Source organism: Meles meles, chromosome 13 (genome assembly GCF_922984935.1).
Source record: "Meles meles chromosome 13, mMelMel3.1 paternal haplotype, whole genome shotgun sequence".
Classification (NCBI taxonomy): domain Eukaryota; kingdom Metazoa; phylum Chordata; class Mammalia; order Carnivora; family Mustelidae; genus Meles; species Meles meles.
This window is the reverse complement of record NC_060078.1, coordinates 49,040,145-49,047,101: the sequence shown is the minus strand read 5'-3', so window position 1 is coordinate 49,047,101 and position 6,957 is coordinate 49,040,145. Positions and strand designations below refer to the sequence as shown.

Genomic DNA, 6,957 nt, shown 5'->3' with positions numbered 1-6,957 from the left:
TCTGGATGGGGGACTTTGTTTTGTTTGCTGATCAGTCACCAGCACCTGCAACAGTGCATGGATAGAAGTGATCCTTGGATAGATGTTTGTTGAATGAATAAATGAATGAAAAAGGTTCAAGGCTCTTGAGAAAAGCCCCACCTTGGCTTGAGAGCAGATATAATTTTAAGGCTGGGGATGAGCGGTAGCTCTCTGGACGGTCAGCCCCAGCCATCTGCCTGACTTCGAAGTGTCTATGATTTGTTTCCTATAACTGTAACTCACATCTGTGGGTGTTTTTTTTTTTTTCTTTTTGGAAAAAGGAATAAGATTTTTAACATGATCTTAGGAGTCAACCAAGCATCAAGCTAAGAGAACAAAATCCTTGCTGTGAGGGATGTGACAGTCTGGGAGGGAGGGATGTGACAGTCTGAGAGGGAAGCGGTTAACAGACTAGGTCATGTGTAGAGTCCACTGCACCTCAGACAGTGAGGGGTGGGTGATGAGGGTGAACAGAGTGAGAGGGGGAGGGGAGCTGGAGTGGGAGACACTGCATCTGAGTGTTAGAAACTGTGGCCAGGAACAGCCTCCAGGAGGTGACATTGTTTTCTCCAATTTTTGAGGAATAACTGACAGATATACTTGTATATGTTGGAAATGTGCAATGTGATGATATAATAGACATATACATTGCAGAATGATCGCTGAGATCCAGATGATTAGCACACCCAGCGTCTTACATAGTCAGCTCCTTCTCATTCTCCTTCTTCTCCCTCTCCTCCTCCTCCTCCTCCTCCTTATTCCTCTGATGAGAACACTCAAGATCTACTTTAAGTAGCTTTCAAGTTTACAAAACATACTATAAACTATAGTCACCATGTTGTACATTAGATCTTCAGAATTTATTCCTTTTATAACTAAAAGTTGTATTCTTTGATCTGCACCTCTCTATTTACCCCTGCCCTTAGTCTCTGGCAACCACCATTTTCTTCTCTGTTTCTATGAAAAGTCAACAGCAAAAATCCCACAAATAATCCTATTAAAAATGGGCAAAGGACCCAAATGGACATTTTTCTGAAGAAGACATACAAATGGCCTAGAAGTACCTGGAAAGATGCTCAACATGACGAATCATCAGGGAAATGCAAATCAAAACCACAATGAGGTGACCTTTGAATAAAGATCTGAAGGAAGTGAGAGAGCAAGACACATAGCTGAGGCATGTGACTATCTGAGGAAGAGATTCTGGGTGGAAGGAGCAACAAGAGCAAAGGTCCTGTGGTGGGGTGGGCCTGATGTGCTTGAGGAGTCAGTGTAGCTGACTGGGTGCATGGGGGAGGGAGAGAGCAGGAGGAGATGAAACCACAGATTTGAGTCATGGGAAGGTAGGGAACAAATCACAGAGACACGTGGAAGTCATTCGAAGGACCATAGCTTTAATCAGAGAAATAAGGAGCTGCTGCAGGCCCTGAGCAGAGGTGTGGTAGAATCTTTGAATTTTAACTGGATCATTGGCTGCTGTGTGGGGACTATACAGAAGGAAAGAGGTAGTGAATTTGTCCAACTTCATTTTTGTCAGTTGTCCTAATTTCCTCAAATGCCTTTTCTCCTCCTCCTCCTCCTCCTCCTCCTCCTTCTTCTTCTTTTAATTCTGTGATGACATGAACAAGGAGGAAAGCAGAAGTGTGCACGAGCATACCAAGGAGAGCTTGAAGCTTGGGGCTCGTTGGTCAGGAAAGAAAAGGAGAAGGCTGCAGTGAGGGAAGAACATGGTGGCCAAGCTCTCCCACCACACGGCCGGGGCCAGGAGCAAAGGTGCTCACACAACCCAGGGTATCAGTGCATCCACAGCTGCCCCAAGGGGACAGCGGCTGCATTATTGGAAGGCGAGATCATATCCTCCAGGATTAGCAGAAAAATTGAGCCAATTATTTTCCTCTGATTGGTTTTCATTTCATCCTGGTTTGTTCGTCATTACTGTACCCGTTTTAGTCAAAAGTTCACAGCCTGTTTATATTAAGATGTAAGCCCTTGAATTTGGGATTCTCAGGGGCCATGTCTACACTTTTCGCTAGCTAGTATTGATGTTTGTCAAGAAAGCCACATCCTCACCTCAACAGGGCAAGGCTTTTGAACAAAATCTACTAAATCATTCTTCAGTCTTTTCGAACGAGGAGCTGATTTTCCTTCTTACCATCAAAGCAAAAATAAAGAGCAGTGTGGTCCATTAATCCATTTTTTATTTCCTAGGAATAAAACCAGTCAGGCTCAATACATGCTTGTGTGGCTGATCCTAAGGGTAGGAGAGAGTGGGGTGTCCGCTGAGGGCTCTCTGGGAAGAGGGTGCTTGGGAAACCCTCAATAATCCCTCTCGGGTTTTTGGGACATGCTTGCAGAAGGCGAGTCACTTCCTAGATCAGACGAGATCGGGCGCGTTCAGGGTGGTATGGCCGTAGACGGCGAGTCACTTCCTATCTGAGAAGCAGGTGTGATCTTCTGAAGCACAGATATTGACAGTCTGGGTAAAATATAAAACCCCAGCAAGACATCTAAACTTGCAAGTCAGATTTGGATACCAAGGTGTTTGTTTCGGCAGCACATATACTAAAATTGAAACCATACGGGGAAGATTAGCACGGATCCTGCATAAAGATGACATGCAAATTCATAAACTCTTTCATATTTAAAAAAAAAATTGGCCTCCAGTGCATTTTGCATGGCTGGTCTTCGTGGACTGTTAGAGGAAGACAAGATTTGTGCCCTTTATGAGAACGGGGAGGAGGCATATAAAAGTGCACATGTCCAGGTTTCCCTGAAACTCAGCACATCTTGTGAAACTGGACATGCTGTCCAGTCTGGGGACAATGACATGGAGGTAAGAAGCAGCCCCCACTTCAGTTCCCTTTGCCCCATGGCTTCCCTTCATGCCCCCGGTTAAGGAGCAGAGGGTCCTTGCTTGCTGGTCATCATACTTGCCTTGTTTTTTTCCCCACTTATAATAGAGAAACATTTCTCTGTATCCATGTTTCTATCAAAAGTGAGAAATTAAAAAAGGCACAAGGTTCAAAAATATTTTTGGGTGTCTTCTTTGTGGAAAGATGTACCCCCCATGTCTTGGTGCACATTCTGGCTACAGGAGCTCCTTCTGCGCTGCCGATCCCCCCCACCCTCCCCATACCCCCTCTTCCCCCCCATACCCCCTCCCCCCCTGTTGCGCTGAGCGCATGCGCGCCACAGTTCGTCACCTCCAGTGCCTGTGTGCGGAGAGGCCAAGGTTGCCTCAGTGAGCAGTTAGGGGCCTGGCTTGAGGAGCTTCTGGCCCACTGGGGGCCTGGTTCAAGAACAGGCAGATTTACACAGTGAGGCAAGCAAAGAGGCTGACAGCCACAGGGGTGAGTGGGTAGACCTCAGCCCTTGGGCTAGAGGATGCTGGGCGTCTCCCACAAGACACCACCTGTTAACCCTCCCCGGGAAACCAGATCTCCAGAATGAAGCACTTGGGGTCCTAATCCCTCTGAGCCCCAGTGTCTCCCTTTGTCCCTAGAGATGCTCCTCCCTGCCCTTCCAGTCCCACCCATCTGTTGTGTCACCAAATGAGAGAGTGGGCACGTGAGGATTTCGAAAACTGCTTAATTCTCCCTAACGGGCAATTCCTGGCCAAGCAGGCTGTGACTGTGGGGCTTGTGGGAAGTCAGAGCAGCAGAAGTGGGGAGCTGCTGGTGTGGTTGGTCTGCTGCTTTCGGGAGAGCAAGAGCCAGAGGGGAGTTCTTGGACCTCTCCTGCTGCGTTTTCTGATGGGTCCCTGAGTAAGAAAGCCCTGAAGGAAAAGGTAAGATGTTGGTGTTCATCTAGTGCTTTGCAGTTTCCAAAGCATCTCCGAGAATATTTTCTCCTACTCGTATCTTCCCAACCTCAAAAAATTGGCAAGCAGGGGCAATCTCCCAAAGTCCAAAGACCAGGTGGTTTGAAACCATTTCTCTTTCCACTGAGAACCATCACTGTAGATATATCTATATATTTAATTGCTTTGTTTAAGCTAATGAACAAAAAGAGTGCACTGCTAATATCCTGTACCCGAAGGGGTTCCTGTGGCAAGGGTAGCCTCCCAAACCTGCAGGCTGTGTGACCCCAGGGGGCGTGGCCCTGAGACCCATCCTGACCCTCACCTGGTGTCCCTTACTTACTTTGTACATCTCCTGAACCTTTAATTTAATACAACTTACCATGTGGTGGGCACAAGCCATCAGGATGGAAGGGTTTTAGAAAAGCCAAATCTCCCAAGTGTACTCTCTCTTTGTCCATCCTTCTGTCACCAGCCCCCGGGCCCCCGCGGGAGAGCAGCTCAGAAGAATTCCCCAGAACGCTGCCAGCCCTGTTCCCTCCATGTTGGAGGTAAGGTTCCCACCATTTCCTACAGGACATGTGGCCCCACTTCATCACCTCTGACATTTACAGCAGGAAGATTGGGGTCGCCGGGAATCCTGGGCTGGGACACAGGGGCCCCGGCTTGCCCAGGGGGACTCAGAAGGCAAGGAGAAAGGTTCCAAACAACTCAATCCCCAGAAGGTATCTGAGTATCAATAAAGCGGTAATCACCACCGGGCTGAGGCTGCTGGCGCATGTTTACAGCGCCGGTCCTGACTGCCCAGAGATTTACAGCTGCATCGATTTGAGAAGGCACAGAGGCCAGAGCTCTGTGGCTCTAGGAAACACTGGACAGCTGGCCCTGGGGAACACGGGGTGGGGGGGGCCCGCCTGGTATCCCCACACAGCCTCTCTTCCACCCGCCCTGCCTCTCTCCCTTCTGTCCTTTTAAAAAATAACCTCACTGAGACAGAATTCACATTCTGTACCAGTCACCTATTGAAAGTATACCTTGCCTTGATGACTAGCGTGTTCACAGATATGCACGACCATTGTCTCTAGACATGTCTCTAGACCATTGTCTCTAGACTCTAGAATATTCTCATTTCCCTCAAAACCCCATAGACATTAGAAGTCCCCCCCACCCCCTCCGGCCCCAGCCAGGACACCATCATTAGGCAACCGCGAATCTAACGTTCTGTCTCAGTAGATTTTCCCGTTGTGGACATTTATATGAATGAATCGTGTCATATGTGGTCCTTTGCGGCTGGCTTCTTGCAATTAGTGTAAGGCTGTTGTGGTTGACCCATGTCATAGCATATGTCAGTACGGCAGCCAAATGTGCCAGCGATCCCAGTCCTAGGCATAAAACCAAGAATAGTGAGAACATGCGTCCTCATAAACCCTCGTGCCTCAATGTCCACGACAGCATTCTTTGTTGGCGCCCCAAAGTGGAAATGACTTGAGTATTCAAGTGTTGAAAGGGTACACAGAAAGAATCTGTTTAATGGACTATTATTTGCAAACAAAAAGAAGGAAGTAGGGCGTCCAGCATGGGTGGAACTTGAAGACATGCAAAGCATTAGAAGCCGGTCATAGAGCACCACGGACTGTGCAATTCCATTTCTGTGACGGGTTCAGAAAGGACAAATGCCTACAGACAGAAGGTAGACCCGTGGTTGCCCAGGGCTTGGGGGAGCTGTAGGGGTGAGGGCCAGTAGCTGCTCCTGGATACAGAGTTTCCTTCTGGACGGGTGCACGTGCTCTGGAACTGCACAGTGGCAGCACAGGCTGGGCACTGTGTGAAAAATCCCTGACTGTACGTGTTAGATGGGCGACTTTCACAGTATGCGAGTTATATCTCAACAGAGAGCATGAAGGACTGGATGGAGGAGAGAGAGGAAGAGAAGGAGACTGGAGAGGGGCTTCTATCATGGAAGAGATAGCCAAACTCTCTGGGCTCCTGTCTGCTCCGCCCGGCTTTGGGCCCCAGAATTGGCACAGCGGGAGTCACCTGGAACTCTCACAGGTGGAGAGAAGGAGAATTGGTTTGAGGCCCTAGGGCGGGGGAAGAACACAGTGGCGCAGTGTCTTAGGTCCCCGCCAAGCTCCAGCAGAAGAAGGAGACCCAGACCCAGTGTTTCCCACCCCCACCTGCCACAGGAAAGACCTGGTAGGTTCTTCCCTCCCGGGTAGAATGAGAGTTCCTATAACACTACACACTATGGGGATCGACTGGGAACCCCATTCCCCATAAACGGCCAGGGGCAGAGCTCCCTACCCCAGGCCCGAGACTTAGCTCCTCCACTGAGAGGCTTACTGGACCGGGAGCTTAGGCAAAAGGGACCCCCTCCCCCACAGCTAGCTTCTTTGTCCCCCTACAGCTAAGACCCTGTTCTTCCACTAGAGACACTAGGGGGTGGTGGGGGGCGGGGTGGTCACCATCACAATAAGGGAACCTTGTCACAGTAAGCATCTGGCCAGAGAAACCTCTTGTCCCCTTGGAGGTGAACTCCCCCCCGTCCCCCACTGTCCCCCGTGCAAGGAGACATCGCTGCCCCCTCTGAAGCCACACCTGTCTCCTCAGGTAGTACCGACAGGGCCTTGTGGGAGTCCCAGAAGCACCAGATAAACAAGCAGACCAGAGAGACAGCAAGAGCTCTGACAAAGTGTCGTTGGAACCACAGCCCAAAATAGGCCAGTAGCTGTGGGTAAATGTAAGCAGGAGGACTGCCAGCTAAAATACTAGGCTGACATAGAACCCAGAGTCTCCAAACATCCACCATCAACTCATTTTGTGTGGGCGTGCCTGAGTCCCGTGCTGCCCCTGGGCATCTCTGGGAACACAGGCACTGTGCTTCTGCCTATACATAAGACTTTTCCCTTTTTTTTTTTTTTTTTTCCCGGATTCAAAATTATATATGGGCATCGTAGAAAATCTGGAAAACAGCGATACAGAAGAAATTGTAAATCACCTGTAGTCCTACCTCTCAAAGAAAATGCAAGTAGTGTGTATGTGTGTGTATTGATATTACCCATACATCCTTCCAATCTCTATGTCTTTATATGTGGAAAGGAAGTTTTTCTCTTATAGAAAATACCATTATTCAGGGC

The 6,957-nt window shown here is 48.9% G+C and overlaps 1 non-coding gene across 1 annotated transcript; it reads left to right on the top strand.

Annotated features, from left to right (window-relative positions):
* Positions 1-2,559: 2,559 nt before the first annotated feature.
* Positions 2,560-2,666, top strand: LOC123955859. Its single transcript, XR_006821403.1, has one exon. It is a non-coding gene; the product is annotated as a U6 spliceosomal RNA (small nuclear RNA).
* Positions 2,667-6,957: the final 4,291 nt, after the last annotated feature.